Source organism: Aquarana catesbeiana, linkage group LG03, assembly GCF_042186555.1.
Source record: "Aquarana catesbeiana isolate 2022-GZ linkage group LG03, ASM4218655v1, whole genome shotgun sequence".
NCBI classification, from domain to species: Eukaryota; Metazoa; Chordata; class Amphibia; order Anura; family Ranidae; genus Aquarana; species Aquarana catesbeiana.
Genome location: NC_133326.1, coordinates 34,686,986 through 34,705,012, shown reverse-complemented (window position 1 = coordinate 34,705,012; position 18,027 = coordinate 34,686,986). Strand labels below are relative to the sequence as shown.

Below are 18,027 nucleotides of genomic sequence, written 5' to 3'. Positions count from 1 at the left end.
AAACTATGATTGCTAACAGCACCAACCAAAATGCTGGAGATATTAGGCCTGGTTCAAACCTGTGTGCTTTTATACGCGTTTTACAGTGCATAAACATGCATGTGTCATGAAAATACATGGTCTCCAAGGAGGCTGTTCACATCTGTACGCTGCATTGAAAAAATTGAGGCATGTCTGATATTATATGCTTCTACCTGCATTTTCATGTCCTATTGAAGTCTATGGAATTGCATGAAAAGCATACAAAACTATGCAAATGTATGAAAAAACAAAAAACAAAACACTGCATGTAAAATGCACTAACACATGTTAAGGAATGTAAGCAAAACACAAAGAAAAATGCATGAGAGTGGAAGAGAAGTGAACTCAGCCTTCATTTGTATTTTGACCAAAATATGTAACCCCAGGGGCCACTTCCTCATTACCACGGTGTAATCTCTGCCCAATGAAACACCAATGAAATGAGTTTTTGTTACATTCTGGCCTAATTCAAATAGGAGATTTGATTAGACAAAGAGCCAATGATGTGGCATCTAGCACCCCTTGACATTTTGTTTTGATGCCATAGGCTCTGGCCTATGTGTGCGTCTTTTCACCATTCAAGGCTTGTCGCACAGGGTCCAGTTTCAGCGGTTTTATGACAAAAAATAAAATAAAAAAAATTCAGACCAACTTGTGACTTGCTGAACAATTCTGATCTGTTCATGATTGATACAAAGTGCCAATTAAAGATTTAGAGCTAAAGTGATTAGACAATTATGCGTCTGCAGCAAAAGCTGGCTGCCCAGTACTTCATGTAATTGAATTACTGTGTCTGCGACGCGTTTTCAAAATAGCATGCAGCCAACAAGGCAACTCCCCAATTCCCTTCATTAATATTCCCTTTGATGGAGACCAGACTGATAGAAAGCATGTTCCTTCTCAAAAAGAGCCAAACTTCCTACAAGGAGAATGAAAGAAGCAGCACTGCTCAATCTCTGCTATCTGAATCTACTGCTACACTTAAAGGACACCCACAGACAACTGGCAAGTCTGCTTCTCAACTCCTAGATCATTTAAAGGAGAAGTATGGCAAAAGCTTTTTTAGCCATACTTCTCTTGTGGGTCACAAGAGTGCACTTACTCGTGTCAGCTGTAGTCACAAAGCCATTTCAGGCTCTGGAAGAATCCCAACCGTATTGTTGGGCTCCACCTGGATGTCTGATCAGCAGCTGGCTCAGAGTGTCAGCACACCGACCCAGCTGCTCCCGCCCCCTCCCCAGCCCTGTACGCCAGTGACCACTGGAGGAGTAGAGCAGAGAGCGGGAGATTGACAGACAACACTCTCTGACCTGAGAAGACTGAGACTCAGTGATCATGTGATCGCTCAGTTCTGGGGCTTAGAGCTGGCAGGAAACAGCTGCAGCATCAGACCAATGCTGCAGCATGGAGGCAAGTATGAATGTTTATTTTTTATTTTTTTTTTTAACAACCCCAACTTAAGATAGCAGAGGGGGAGGGTCCAGTCATATGACCTGACCAGTAAAAAAGTCACATAACCAGCTTCTTCTCCAATCATGGAATTCTCTCTGCAGCATTATGCTCCATGTGCCACCACAGGCTCCACGCCACTGCCTGCATTTTATGAAATACCCATAAAATGCAGACATAGGGGGTTGATTTACTAAAACTGGAGAGTGAAAAATCTGGTGCAGCTCTGCATAAAAACCAACCAATCAGCTTCCAGGTTTTAGGGTACGTTCACATTGAACGCAGCTTTGAAATCGTGCGAGTACTTCAATCAAGTGGGCATCCCATAATCACTTACCCCACCCAAGTTTAATACCCCTCAAAACAAAAACAAAAAACAAAAACAAAAAAAGTTCAAAGCCTGGTTTTCTGCCTGGGGGTGAACTGTGTGCCTGGCTGGGCAGGGTGAGAGACGGACCATAACACTCAGCAGCCCTTACGAGGATACCGCTACACTCCTATTGCAATAGGCTCCGATTTGACCTGTCAAATCGCGCCAATGATTCTTCCTGTATTGAATTGTATTGTAACTATATTGTCTGCCTAGAGTTGCCACCTCATCCCTTTAAACCCTAACACCTTTGAATTACACAGGTTCTGAGGCTAATTAAATGCAGATAAGGCACCAAGTGAGTTTAATTACCACCTTAATCAGCCACAGAACCTGTGTAATTAATATGTGTTCGGGTTTAAAGGGATGAGGTGGCAACCATATGTCTGCCCTATGTTGTAAAGCACTGCGCAAACAGTTGGTGCTATATAAATCCTGTATAATAATAATAGTCAAAGCTTAATTGAACAAACTGATTGGCTACCATGCACAGTGTGTGGAGGCCAATGAAAACACAGATAGCCGTATCCACTCTCCACTATGAATAGGCCCACCCGTTGCGAGACTGCAGCACGATTCCTAAATTTCTCCATGGTCTTTGCCTACCAGTCCCATTCAGACCGCTGCTGAAAAAAGCCAAAACAAGCACCAGTAAAGGGAGGTTTTGAAAAGTGATTTGAAGCCTCACCAGAAGCTCTTCAAATCTCAAACACTAAGAGCCGGTTCACACAGGGGCGACTTGTCAGGCGACCTAGTCACCTGACAAGTCGCCTCCCGTTCTGTACAATGGAACTGTTCTAATAGGAGTGACGCAAGTCGCTCCGACTTAGAAAAAGGTTCCTGTACTTCTTTTGGGGCGACTTGCATAGACTTCTATACAGAAGTCGTTTTGCAAGTCGCCGTGGATGTCGTGTGCAGGTCACCTCGGTGAGGCGACCTGCAAGTCGTGCCGCCCCTGTGTGAACCGAGCCTAAGACTTTCATTATCTTCAATGGTGCCTGTTCACACCTGAGCAAAGGTTCACTTGAAGCTTGTCCAGTCACTAATTTTGGCTTCAATAAGAGCACCCGAAAAACATGTTCACAATGCATTTTTTTTAAAGTTTTCTTAGGCCTCATGCACATGAGACGCTGTTAAACTCGTGTTCAGAGGCAGGTGGACACTTTTTTCAACTGCCCCTGAACCCATTCAATGTTATCCTATGTGTCCATGTACACAGTCTCGTTATTTGGCGTTTTTAGGCAGTTGCGTTTAACCTCGCTTTTCCAGAAGCAAAAAAAATGGGTTCAGACGCAAAACTTTTCCACGTTTCAGATGCCAAACGCGGCTAAACGCTGGTACCGCGTTTAGCCGCGTTTGCGTTTATAAGTGTTTTTTACAACCTGAGTTTGGGGCCCAATATCTCGGGGGCCACTTAGTGCTAGGAACCCCAAATTTGGATCTGCTGTAGTGCTAGTTCCACTGTGTTAGCACACCAAATTTGGGGTTCCTAGCACTAAGTGACAAATTTAGGTCGCAAAATGTCATTCTCTGCTCTGCAGACGCTTCTAGACGCAAACGCGGCTAAACGCGGCATGCAAACTCGGCAAAACTGGCGTTTCTAAACACCGGTTTCAGCTTTTAAAAACCTGTGTTCAGCAGAGTTTGCACCAGCGTCTCGTGTGAATGAGGCCTTACCTAGTATCCAGCTGTCCATTGGCTAAAACATTTCAATGCCTGTACCAAGTCTCAAAAGAAACTGCCCGAAAAACGACCAAAAGATGCTCAGCTCAAATATGAATGGGACCACCTACTCAAAAGCAGGGCCCACCTGTTACACTCACATCTCATGAGTCTATTTATCTGCACACAGCACTGATTGATTCCAAAAAGACATTGTAGATTAGTGTCCACTATCATGTATGAGCAACTACTGAGTTTACCATTCATAGAAAAAACCCATACCTGAGCAGCCAACATTATTACAATGAAATTGCTCTTCAATCTTTAGTTACAAGACTTTTCTATGTTTAACACAAAACTCCTGTATTAAAACATGAAAAAAGAATGCAGAACCATCAACACTTATTGCTTCAGCTGTTCTGTGGTTTACCCAGATGCCAAGTCAATCAGATTACAAAATTAAATATACTCTGCTGCCGAACAAATGGTGTGAACAAAGCATCATAAGGCACATCAGGATAGTTACAAAAACGTTTTTTAGGATTTCTCGATGTGCATCATTTTTCTGATCACATTGCAGGTCCTTTAACATCAACTTCATCATCATCTACCACCTTGAATATATGCAGCAGCAGCAGTGTCAGTCTGCGTGTTAGATGTACTAGCAGATGTAAATACACCAACAAACTGAAGCCAAACTCGTTATTTTATAAGCTGTTACAGCAGTGTTTTTTTTTTTGTTTTGTTTTTTTTCCCTTTCAGAATAAGTGTGAGTGTTGTCTATTTTTTTTTAAGAACAGATAAAATTTAGAAAATGGAGTTCCTCTGACTGCTTGAATTTTTTGGATGAAAACCGTGCGCAGTAATCGTGATGCATTGCGGAATCGAATCGCGGATAATCGTAATCGAATCAAAACGTGAGGCTAGTGAAGATGCGCACCCCTACTGGTTAAGAGCCTCTGAATGTATGTGCAGGATCTTTTCCTTCAGTTCTCACCTGGTGTTCTGTCCAGTAACACACCTCCTGCATTACAACGCCCCCCCCCCCCCCCCCCCCCCCCCCAACTCTGGATGAAGGAGCACAGGGGACACCTTTGGACAGCAGCAGTGTCAGTCTGCATGTTAGATGTACTAGCAGATATAAATACACCAACAAACTGAAGCCAAACTCGTTATTTTATAAGCCGATACAGCAGTATTTTTTTTTCCCTTTCAGAACAAAGGTTTTACACAAATAAAAGCTGATCATTGTAAGCACCTCTGCTAGTGTTATATGGTTTGCCCCATCTCTGTAACTGATGCATTCTCCTGGACAGCTTGTTCTGTTGAAGAACAGACTTACTGCGTGGATCACCAGGTGAAAATAGATAAAGTCTAAAAAAGAAAACAAAACGCAGCCATCACACAAATGGTAATCAGCAATATAATAAATGCTTGCTTTTTGGCTTGAAAGCACCTTAAGCCCTTGTTCACATTGACTTCAGCTTTGAAATTGTGCAACTTCATCTGAAATCATTCGCCTTGTCAGTGCGACTTCGGGGGAGACTTTGAAGACATCTGTGCGGCTTCATGCACAGATGGCTATTGAAATCGCACCCGAAATCGCTAAGGCCCCTTTCACACGAGGCGGACTCCGTTTCTACGGAGTCCGCCTCGGTCCGCTGGCTCAGCGGGAGATCAGTCCGTTGATCTCCGCTGAGCCGGCAGATGACAGGTCCCTCTCTGCTCACTGAGCGGGGAGGGGCTTGTCAGGCGCCGCTGCCGCCTATGGAGGGATCGGAAGAAAAACGGACAGCATGTCCGTTTTCATCAGATCTCACCCGATCCGCCAGCGACGGACCTGGACGTAGAGCCATCCGTCTGCTTTTTGCGGATCGGACCAGGTCGGATGTCAGCGGACATCCGACGCTCCATAGACTAACATGGAGCGCCCGTTCAGGTCCGCCGTCAAAACTGACAGGCGGACCTGAACGGTCCGATCGTGTGAAAGGGGCCTAAAAGTAGTGCATGTACTACTTTCAAATCAATGCAGCACCGCAAAGTCGGTGTCGCACCTATTTTAACAGTGTGGTTGCCGTCAATAGGATGACAAGTCACACCAAGGCAGTGGCGGATGCTGCTGTATATTTTTTTTGGGGGGGGGGGGGGGCGGCAAACAAAAGACACCCATCGCCACCCACCGTGGTCGGTCACTCGTCCCCCCCCCCCCCCCACCAGCACTTAACCCTTCAGCTCCTTCATGCATCTCCTCCTTTTTGGCAGCTCCACAGCAGCTTCGTCCTCAGAGGCTTCCCCCCGTCCTTCCCTCGGCTTCCAATACGGATCGCTTCTCCTCTCGGCCAATTGGGTCGGGAGGAGAATAAGGAAGACATTACCAAATATTACTTTTCTAGTGTCACACAACTGGGTGGGCGCAGTGCTCTGCACCTGGAGCCCACCCCTTATTGAAGCCAATTAGAGCCTCTGGCTCTAATCATGCACTTAATAAAAAAAAACAAAAAACAACAACACATTGGAATCCATGCATCCGGTGCCCTGCATGTAGATGGGGAGGGGGGGGGGGCAGCGCCCCTGCGCACCTAATGGACGGGCTGCCACTGCTCCAATGTGAATAGGGGCTAACTCTCCGATATGCTGGTCATATGAAGTCCACAGTCTCATTCATCTCAAAGCCAAGGCTCCACAAATCTGTATGTATATGAAGACTCACAGCAACTCAGAATCAGCAATGGTAGCACTCAACCAAAAAAATAAACCATCTCTATGAAATCTGGCTGCATATATCCCTTTGGAAGTTAGGAAGCCACAGGGGGCAATATTTAACCACTTGCTTACTGGGCACTTAAACCCCCCTCCTGTCCAGACCAATTTTCAGCTTTCAGCGCTGTCGCACTTTGAATGACAATTGCGCAGTCATACAACAAGGTACCCAAATGAAATTTTTATCATTTTTTTCCCACAAATAGAGCTTTCTTTTGATGGTATTTGATCACCTCTACGGTTTTTACTTTTTGTTAAAAAAATTGAAAAAGACAGAATTTTTTTTTTAAATTATATTTTTTTTATATTTTGTTATCAATTTTTGCAAACAGTTAATTTTTCTCCTTCGTTGATGTACGCTGATGAGGCGGCACTGATGGGCACCGATAGGTGGCAGTAATGGGCACTGATGGGTGGCAGTGTTGGGCACTGATGGGTGGCAGTGTTGGGCACTGATTGATGGCAGCACTGCTAGGTGGCACTAATAGGTGGCACTTGTGAGCATTGATAGGTGGCACTTGTGGGCACTGTGGGCACTGGCAGATGGCACTTGGAGGCACAGATGAGGCATCTGTGCCTCCTTCCTCTTCGGGACCGATGTCCCTTTGACATAAGCCGGTGATCGGCTTTTTTTTCCTCCTCACACTGTCAGCGTGAGGAGAAAACAAAACCGATCACCGAGCTTTTGTTTACATCATGTGACCAGCTGTCATTGGCTGACAGCTGATCACATGGTAAGGGGCCGGGAACGGCCCCTTACTCGGATCTGTGATCATCCGAGTCTCCGTGACTCGGTGATCACAGCGCGCACACCGCGCGCCCTGCAGGGTGCGCGCGGTGCGCGTGCATAGGGGAGGACGTCATATGACGTCCTCCCGGAGATTGAGGTCCGCGCTGTAGCCGTCATTCGGCTATGGCCCGGACCTCAAGTGGTTAACCAGGAGATAAAATCTCTATTCAACTCAAGGATATTCTAATATGGAAACACAAACTCCCACAGGGAATGCATATCATGATACTCTAGTGACAACAGCAAATTTGGTATGAAAATATACTATATTAATGCACGGTCCTCCTTTGTGTTCAATCTAGTTTTATTGAAAAATAAAGGTCTGAACATACAAAAAAAATCAAAAGTCAAGACATACACCCCAACAATCTGGGGTGGTTATAGGAAAAAAAAAATAGCTCAAAAACAGACAGACAATATTCGGGATGCACCGATATCATTTTTTTTTTTTTTTTACAAGTACTGATACTTTTTTTTTTTAGTACTCGCCGATACCAATTACCGATATCTACCACAACTGTTTTGTTTAGACTTCAACTGTCAGCAATGGTACAAAGCATTGAAAAGTTATTTACAAACCAAATAAAAACTTTTTTTTAATTTTGCACTTTTTTCAATGCAAACATATGTTAAAGGTGTAAAAATATTTTACAAACAAATCGCACACACAAAAAAAAAAAAGTTTTAATTAATAGTTTATAAAATAGAAGTGAACAGAAAAAAAATTACAAAATCAGCAGGAAAATAATAATTAAATGGAGGAGAAAATAAGGAGTTAACTAAGGCTCATTAGAGTAAATTAAGGGTTAATAAGGGGTCATAACAGAGAAACCTTTACTTGACAGGTTGCTTTAAACTGACTTAATCTGCAGTTCAAAGTTCATCCCTTTGATCTGTAGATGAAGAAACAGATACAAAAAGAAACAAAGTTTCTGTTTACCTTTCCGTTTCAGCGTGCTGAGCAATGTTGTTGATAAACATTGCCCGGCTGCATTTTTTTTTTTTTTGACAGCTCCAATGGCCGGGATTTCAGGTACACTTCAGCTGTCAACAGGGGAACCCCGCTGACAGCTGAATGAGTCATCAGTTGTTAAGGACGCGGCTGCCCCTCTCCTCAACAACCAATAATTGCCGGCTTTTTTTTTTTTTTTTTACATTGCATCTGTCACCTGGACTCCCCCACTGGGTGTCAGGTATCGGAGCATTTGAGCGAGTACTGATACTCGTGCAAATGCTTGGAACATGGAAAAAAGACAGAAGACGCGTAGGCATAGCGCATTATCCTCCAACAAAGGCTTTATAAATATACAAAGGTCGGTAATATACTCTCAAAAAAAAAAAAAAAAAAAAAAAAACTTGACTAAAAGTTGTTTCTCCACATGGGTCCATAAAACCAGCCACATAGGACTGTTCCTGTAGCGGAATATGCTTAGTATGGGCACCGATACCAGTATCAGTGCAACCTTAATGTAACGGGTCATGTATAAAACAGCTTGAGAGGGGACAGAGAGACAAGTGGCAGATTGTAAGCTCGCCTGCTAACCCTCTTGTATTGTTGCTGTAAAGTGTTGCTCAAACTTTTGCCGCTATACCCCGGGTTGCATTTGTCATTCAGTACCATTGCCAAACTTGACCTATTCAAGTGAATGGGGCCACTCTGCTATGCTAGGAGGTTGTGGTGTGGTGATACAGTTTTCTCCAAGGGTTAAAACAGGGAGTGAGGAGGTGGCATATCCACCATCATAGGTGTGCGCAGGGGGTGTGCCTGGGCACACACTAATCACTCTGTTCGCTGCCGACTCCCACTACTGCCAGGGCTCCCCCCCCCTCCAGTGCTGCTGGCTTCCCTTCTCGTCTCTCCCCTCGGCTACTGCGGGGAATGTTTCAGGATGGAGAGCGGGGAAAGGGCTAGTCAGTATGTAATTTACCGGCCCCTTCTGTTTCTAAATGAACACACCAGGGGCGGACTGACAACTCATGGGGCCCCCGGGCAATCAGAGATTATGGGGCCACACACAATATACTCACAGTACACAATCACACAGTATACACAGACATGTTTCTATTGGTTGAGAAGGTACTGGAGAGGTGGGGCAGCTATAATCTCTGGATTTTTAGACCAAAAGGACGTCGGTAAGGGACATTTCAGAGACAGATGTAAAAAAAAAAACACAGATTTTTACATACTGTCCCTGGTTTTACTGAGGCTGGCAACCCTGATGGGGCCCCATAGTGGCCCAGGGCCCTCGGGCAGTGCCCGAGTGGCTCAATGGTCAGTCCGCCCCTGGAACACACTCACTGTGTTCATTCACAAACTGAAGCATAGTAATCACAGTTCGGTGCGTTTCAGCTTTGGGGTGCACACCCTAATGCAATAGGCTGTGCACACCTATGTCCACCACGAACCAAGCCCTTTGGCCTCTTGCCGCCCACATAGCACATATGTACACCTGCAAAGAGGGCAGGATTAAACATTCACACATTGCACATTTGCACCCATGAGCGACAAAGGTTTCTCTTCTGAGGGTACACTCCCAGCATAGTGACTGACCTGTCAATGACAGCTCCCGGTCTTTAGTAATGACTGGGAGCTGGAGGGTCCCATTCCCAATCATGTAAATCACTGACAGCCAATCACAGAGGTTGGGTGATCGGGGCAGACCCTCCCAACCCCCTGGGCACAATAATATCCCCGGTTAAAGAGATGTTGGGGTTGAGTGGGAAAAGTTGCATAAAAATTACACAAAAATCGCAATCCAGACATTTTTAGCTAAAACACAAGTTTACCTTTAGATAATCCCTCAAAAGCAAAAGTGAAATGTTTAAACACAGAACAAGCCTACAATTTTAAAATGCAAAAGTTATTTTCTCTTAAAATTCTGCCAATGTTACATGCTTGTGCTTAGATTCCTGGAATAACGTCCCCAAGGAATCCGAGCAACAGTGACTTTCCTGTCCTGACATGTAAGCAATAAAAAGTACTGGGACTTGGGTAGGAGCATTAACTTGAGTCGGGCTAATTCCACTATCTATCTAAGAGTCCTACTATATAAAAAAAAATCAAAACATAAAACTTTTTTTTTTTTTTTTTTAATAAAATAAAGCAGTCAAGTTGTTTCCCTGAACATGGCCAGGGGACCCAATGAATCACTTTTCAAATGGAATAATAATCTATTGTTTACCTTTCAGGTGTACAAAGTAAATTTAGGAACGCCAATTGCAGCAAAGCATAATACTGCTTGACACATACCCTGGAAAAATGATGGAAGTAACCCAACAGCCATGGTTAATATCTAACTCCGCTACAAAGTCTTGGGAATAAAAATAAGCTGTTTGTGAAGGGCAGTCCAGGCACAGGTAGGTGTGAGAGGGGGAGGGGGGGGGGGGTCTGTATAAAAGACAAAACTTTGCAAAACCAGTTATTTCTACAGAAACAGAAAGGCGATTGCAGCAGCTGATATTATCTACTATAAAAATGACAAAAATGTGATTGAGGCCTGAATGTGCGCCGGCAGTCGCTTAAAGCTCAATTCTTTAAGGCAGAATGAACTACTTGAACCTCCGGAATATTTACCCTCCCTTCATGACAAGGCCATTTTTTGCGATACGGCACTGCGTTACTGTAACTGACAATTGTGCAGTCATGCAACGCTGTACATAAATTAAATTTATGTATTTTTTCCCCCCACAAAGAGAGCTTTCCTTTGATGTTATTTGATCACCACTGGGTTTTTGTATTTTTTGCACTATAAACAAAAAAGACGAACAATTTAAAACAATTTTTTTTTTCTTTTTTTTTTTACTTTCTTCTATAAAACATATCCAATAAAAAAAATAAATAAATAAAAAAAAAAAAAAAATTTCTTCATAAATTTAGGCCAATATGTATTCTGCTACGTTTTTAATTAAAAAAAAAAAAAAAAAATCCCAAAAAGCGTATATTGATTGGTTTGTGCAAAACATCTAGCTTCTACAAAATATGGGATATATACCGGAATTTTTATTCATTTATTTTTATACTAGTAAATGGCGGCGATCGGCAACTTATAGCAGGACACACTTTTGACACTGCGGGAAACAGTGACACCAATACAGTGATCAGTGCTAAAAATATGCACGGTCACTGTACTAATGACACAGGCTGGGAAGGGGTTAAACAACAAGGGCAACCAAAGGGTTAAATGTGTGCCTAACCATTGTTTTTGTGTTTAGTATAAAAGGTGCTTTTACTAAGGGTTGTGTCAGTTTTTATTTTGCGTGCTTTGCAGGGAAACAAAATCCAGCACATCCCTACTGACAGGACAGAGCTGCGTATTGTTTACATAGGCAGAGTCCTGTTCTGTCTTTCTCCTTGCCAATCAGCGGGTGCCAGTGGATATCCATTGGCTGGCACCCGCTGATCGGCTTGTGCTGCAACTAATCACAGCACAAGTGGCGCACATGCCTTTCTAATTCCCAGCCTGTTACACCAGCTGCAGGGGCAAGCCAGATGTGGTAGATCACTACATGCTTATGTAATATTTGGTGGATTATACTTTGGGTGTACTCACGCTAGGTGTTTTAACCATGGGTGGGCACAGATCACCCACTTAGTGCAGTTCATTGGTGTAGTGTGAGCCGTACCAGGGACCACTTGGTAGAGCTGGTCTGGGATATGGTTCATGTTGAGCACCTAACTCTCCATAGATCACTGAGCACAGGGTTCACTGTGCTATGATTGGCAAAGGTTATAACGCAAGCGTGCCCCAGAATACTGCCACAGTACATTTCGAGAATGAGATGTGTGTGCCCTAATTTTAATGTTTTTGCAAACTTACCTTTAAAGAAAATACCCCTTGATCCTGCCAGTAACAAGTTCTCTCACGTTAACAGTGGCATTGACCTGCAGGCTCACCTAGTTTCTGCCACCATGCTGAGCGTGCTCTGGATCATTGTAAAAAATAATAATATATATATATATATATATATATATATATATATATATATATATATATATATATATATATATATATATACATACATATATATATATTATGTTGGCCTCTCCTAGTGCTCCAGTGCCCGCCCAGGTGATTTCCTGTGCGCTTGGCTGCTTTGGCATTAAGGTGTGCCCTCAGTCGGGATCTTGCAGGCGATATGTGGTAACGCTTGAGTATGTAGGTTTTTGTTTAAACATAATATACATGTATTTTCTTATAGACAGCTGCCTCTTCTCTTCCATGCGTCCTGATGAAGCCAACTTAAGTGAAACACATTGACTCATGGAGATTTAGATATACATTTGGATTGGGCCATGAATAATGTAATGATGATTATGTATACAAAGATTTGCAGTTGGTCTCGCCTATGAGAAAGACATCTACCATTGTTTTTATGGATATGTACAATTTTAAAGGCGTTTTGTAATAAATGTATATTTTATATACATTGTGTGTACTCCTCATCATGGCCAGTAGAGCCTGACTTTCCTTTTTTTGTCTTTTTTACAAAACACAACAGCTATGCCCGTCATGCTCCCAGGTACCTACATTGCAAGCAGCACCGCCTGATGAAGTATGTAACCGAGTCCGATTGTCAGCGGCCTCACTGTCATTTCCATTCCTGGGAGGGAATACTGACGGCGTCAACTGCCGGAGATTCTAGAAAATATTCACTATCAGTCTTTATCAGAACATATGTTACAAAATTTGTGGACAATCAGCATGACATGTATAGCTTGGCCCCACCCCAACTGTCCGAGTCGTGCAGAGCTGAGAACAAGCAAAGGGGTCATGTGATCTGGTAGAAAACAAAATAAAAGTAGGTGCAATATATATATATTTTTTTTGTGAATGGAGTTTCCCAATTTGAGTTCCCTACCTAGATTTATAAGTACAGTACTTAGGCTTACACACCTTTATAAAACCCTTTTCAGCGAGGCGCCCTCAATCATCCTGTACACTGTTACACACACGGAGGAAACTGCAGCTTCCTTTTTTCTCAGCAACAATATTTTCCTAAGAATCTTAGGAAAGCACAGCATACATCAACATCCATATATCCAGCCAGCATGGGGTCATCTAAAGTGTGCGCTTCCACCGCACAGCAGAAACACAACCAAAAAGAAAAGGAGGAAGGAGGAGGAAAACGAAGAGAATGGAGACATATGAACAGAGACGAAACTTGGAAACATCTCATACCGTCTGCAGGCCTGCTAGACGAGCAAAGATTGGTAAACATCCATTTTCCTTCCCTGTCTTCCGATTCTTCCTTTTCTTTTACACATCTTTATATACCCATTTCCCATCAAACCACATACATTATATATGTAGTATTGGGACTCCTGCCTTTACACGCACATGAATTTTAATGGCATCCCAGTCTTAGTCCGTAGGGTTCAATATTGAGTTGGCCCACCCTTTGCAGCTATAACAGCTTCAGCTCTTCTGGGAAGGCTGTCCACAAGGTTTAGGAGTGTGTCTATGGGAATGTTTTTGTTTTTTTTTTGAAAATTCTTTTTATTAGAAGTTTTTCCACATACAAGTTATAAACATAAAAAATATATTAAACATTCAGCACTACCATTCAACAGCACCAGTGTACAATGTAGCTCCCAGATAAATGAAAGCAGCAAACTTCCCAGGTGATTTCCTGTGCGCTTGGCTGCTTTGGCATTAAGGTGTGCCCTCAGTCGGGATCTTGCAGGCGATATGTGGTAACGCTCGAGTATCTAGGTTTTTGTTTAAACATAATATACATGTATTTTCTTATAGACAGCTGCCTCTTATCTTCCATGCGTCCTGATGAAGCCAACTTAAGTTTGACCATTCTTCCAGAAGCGCATGTGTGAGGTCCGGCACTGATGGATGAGAAGGCATGGCTCGCATTCTCCGTTCCACTTCATCCCAAAGGTGTTCTAATCAGGTTGAGGTCAGGACTCTGTGCAGGCCAGTCAAAGTTCCTCCACCCCAAACTCGCTCATCCACATCTTTATGGACCCCAAACACAGCCAATGTCATTAAGAACCATCTTCAAAGTAAAGAACAAGGAGTCCTGGAAGTGATGATTTGGCCCCCACAGAGCCCCAACATCATGGAGTCTCTCTGGGATTACACAAAGAGACAGAAGGATTTGAGGCAGCCGACATGCACAGAAGATCTGTGGTTAGTTCTCCAGCGGGAACCCTGTAGCCAAATATTGCCCCCATCATTATGCCTTCATCATTTGAAAAAGAATTTGAGAACTGCAAATCAAGACCCTGTCCTTTAAAGTCGTCTACACTGAATTTGTGGAAAACATTTTATGGGGGGGGTGTCATGGTCAGGTTCAGAGACCACTAGCTACGTCAGTAGAGAGGCTCCCACCCACCAGCAGTACACAAGCAGGTCATCCTGAAGATGTTTGGAACAACCTACCTGCCAAGTTATTTCAAAAACTGTGTGCATTCTTTTGATATTTGGCAATTTGCACTTTATTACCATAGGATATATGGGCTGTGAAAATATTATTGTGGATTCACATACATGTAAGAGCTGCACTTTCCATTTCATATATTTGGTCACACCCAAATATTGATTTGATTTGTATTTCTCTTCTATTTAATTTACTTTCCAATTTGTCAATTGATAAAAATAAACTATGAACACTTCTATTTCTGAAAGCATACTTAATTTACAGCACCTGCCTAAGATTTTTGCACAGAACTGTATGTCTGCCACCACTGTTTGCGGTAAAGGTAATTTTTAATAACATTCAGTTACAATATTGCTTGTTTAGCAATTGCATATGCTATTTTTTTTTCTTACCCTTTAACATATATATATATATATATATATATATATATATATATATATATATATATATTTATATATTTATTACACATATACATACATACATATACACATACATACACACATACTGACACAAGGCCTAAAAATACCTGCTGCCTCCTAGTGTGAATTCATTGCTTTCCTCATTCTGCTTTATTGTGCCTGCCCATGCCATATCATTTCTACAAGTCGCTCTGTAGACCCATGTACACTCCAAGCTGTTTTTTTGGTAAGAGATCAAACTCAGAAACAAAAGCAAACACAGCAAGTGGATGGAAAAGAACAAAAACTGTTTACACAGTCAGCTCCATTTGACATTTTCAAAGTTTGGTGAATTAAAAACCACAGCAAGCGTGAAAGTAAAAAGGTCAATGGAGAAACGTGGCAGAGCTTCCAGGAACTGGAGGAACGGAGGACAGGTCTGAGCTCCAGATGACATCATGGTCTTATTGTGCTTCTGGATTATCAGCCATTGCAGGGAAAGACAACAATTCCAGGGCAAATAAAGCCACAAAACACCACAATGCTGTAATTGGCGTTTTACAACAGCGAAGATCTTTATCACACACAGCACCAAGGGAGGACAACCTCTTGCTAAGGTGCGATTACATTATTAACCCCTAAAATAACATTTACAAGATTTCGCTTAGTGTGTAGAGTTCGCGTCCTTCAAACAAATGAGCCTTAAAAAGGCAGCTGTACTTGCCAGCTCCTTCCACTTCGTCCATCATTTTTTTCTTGGCAGTACCTGTTTCCGTACAGTACAGAAGCATGGGTCTGGACAATATTTGGAAGCTGAACAGCCGCCACATTAATGGAGTCATTTATCACAAAAACCCATTTCCCAGGTCTGTACACAGTCATATATTAACTCCTGTCTCGTTAAGCTGCTAAATGAATAAAGTAATTTGTGGCCTGGGTTACAACGGCCAATCTGAAGAAGCAAGAAATTAAAAAACTGCAACCATTACTATGGGGGTGTCAAACACAAGGCCTTGTAGGCTCAATCTGGTCCACCAGCCCATTTCATGAGGAATTTGCACCTCTCCTGCAGCTGCGGCGCTCCCCTCATCTCCACCCCCCACCTTGTCCCAGCAGTCGGCATTAGAGGGGAGGACAGAACTCCTCCATCAGATCCTGTGCTTTTATGTGCAGCTGCAGCACCCCCTCTTCTTTGCCTCCCCTGGTCTCAGAATTCAGCAGCTGACTCCAATCCTCCTCCAAACCCTGCACTTTCTGCCTCCCAGCTCTGCCCCCAGCTTTCCCAGGAGCAGCAAAAGGTAAGGGGGGTGCTGATGGGGTTGGGGGGGGGGGGGGGGTCTGGACATCAAGTCTTACAGATGCAACTGGCCCTTTGAGGACAACCATAATGCTGATGCGGCCTGCAATGAAATTAATGTTTTGACACCTCTGCACATTTTTTCTCTCCTTTTTATGCCTTATTATACCACTAGATGACAACTGGAGACCCCTTAGGCACCCTCCGTGACATCTACCGCCCCCCCCCCCCCTTTAGGCAAATTCCACCCTTACCCCTGTATCCCCAGATCTACAATCTGCACACCAGAATCTGGCTACAAGATCCATCATGAAAACGATTGTACTTAACAATACCTGTTGATCTCTGAAAGAAAGTAGAATTATTGATTCTTAATGGATCATTTGCCTACTGACAAGTGATATATGTTAGGTCATATGTATGTCTCCTTGAACAGATATATTGTTTCATCTGTATGTTTATTACGGCGGCTGCGTCCGCGATTATGCTTCCACCTGTTATGTCGTTCATACCCATAATAAAAACTTTTGACGAAAAAATAAAAAATAAATAACAAACATGTTATACTTGCCTCCTCTGTGTAACGGTTTTGCACAGACCAGCCCAGATCCTCCTCTTCTTGGGTCCCTCTTCGGTGCTCCTGGTCCCTCCATCCTGTTGAGTGCCCCCCACAGCAAGCAGCTTGCTGTGGGGGCACCCGAGCCGAGTCACAGCTCTCTGTGTCCATTCAGGCACAAAGCCACAGCCTAGCCCCACCCCCTCTCTCTCTCCTCATTGGCTGACTAAACTTTAATTGACAGCAGCAAGAGCCAATGGCGCCGCGCTGCTGTCTCAGCCACTGAGGGGAGTAGTCCCGGGCAGCCGAGACAATCCTACAACAATTGCTGGATCTAGATGGGGCTCAGGTAAGTATTCGGGGGCTGCTATACACAGAGGGTTTTTTATCTTTATGCATAGAATGCATGAAGATAAAAACCTGACATTACAATCAGTTTAAGCTGGTTTCTATGTAGAGCTGCACCAGATTTTATACTCTTCAATTGTAGTAAATCAACTTCAAATGGCCCATGCACAAGAGTCCCTAAAATAGGTGCTTATCAGACTTTAAGATCAAGATGAAAGGTGACTTCCTGTTAGTTATTCCCTAGAACAGACTGTCTCAACCTTTACCACAGAGAAACCATTAAAATAACCTCCGGGTCTCAGTGCCAGTTCACACCATAGAAACGCAGTCCGGATGTGTTCCAGATGCTTCTCTGCATGTGTGTTTTTGGCATGTTTTTGATGCGTTCCATTGTGTTTTTTATGCATTTTTGCTGCCTTTTTAGAGGCAGTCCAGTGCATTTTTCCCCCTCTTTTTTCTTAACTTAAAGCAGAGTTCCAGTCGATTTAGTGTTTATTAAAAGTCAGCAGTTACATTTTTTGTATCTGCTGACTTTTAATAAACACACATTCACCTGTGTGAACCCTTGCTTCTCTCCCTTGTCTCTCCCCGGCATCACAAGTGTGGGAACCCGGCTGTGACAGCTTGTGGCTTCATAGCTGGGTGCATACTGCGTATCCGCGAGACGCTCTGCGCCTTCTCATAGGCTGAGCAATCTTCTGGAACCTGTGACGTGTCCCAGAAGATTGCAAGGGGGGGAGAACTTCCGATCGACCCGGCCTGAGTGGAAGTGGGAGTGGGTACAATATCAAAATTAGGTACCCACTCTTCCCCCCCCACTCCCATTAAATGACATGCCAAATGTGGCATGTAAGGGGGTGAGGAGTCCTTAAGGTGGAACTCCGCTTTAAATAAGGAAATTTGTTCCAGTGTGTTTTACAGAGTTCCAGTACAGTCCACTCCAAAAAAATGCAGCATGTTCTACTTTTTTTTTTCTGGAACTGC

At 43.3% G+C, this 18,027-nt stretch overlaps 1 protein-coding gene and 1 long non-coding RNA gene across 6 annotated transcripts in view; one reads left to right on the top strand and one right to left on the bottom strand.

Annotated features, from left to right (window-relative positions):
• AKAP13 (A-kinase anchoring protein 13) overlaps positions 1-18,027 on the bottom strand; it is a 446,306-nt gene that overhangs the window by 356,326 nt on the left and 71,953 nt on the right. The gene's annotated exons all lie outside the window — the stretch shown is intronic.
• LOC141131297 (uncharacterized) lies at positions 10,309-14,548 on the top strand. The gene is made up of 3 exons (XR_012242728.1): positions 10,309-10,409; positions 12,552-13,263; positions 13,805-14,548. It is a non-coding gene; the product is annotated as an uncharacterized lncRNA (long non-coding RNA).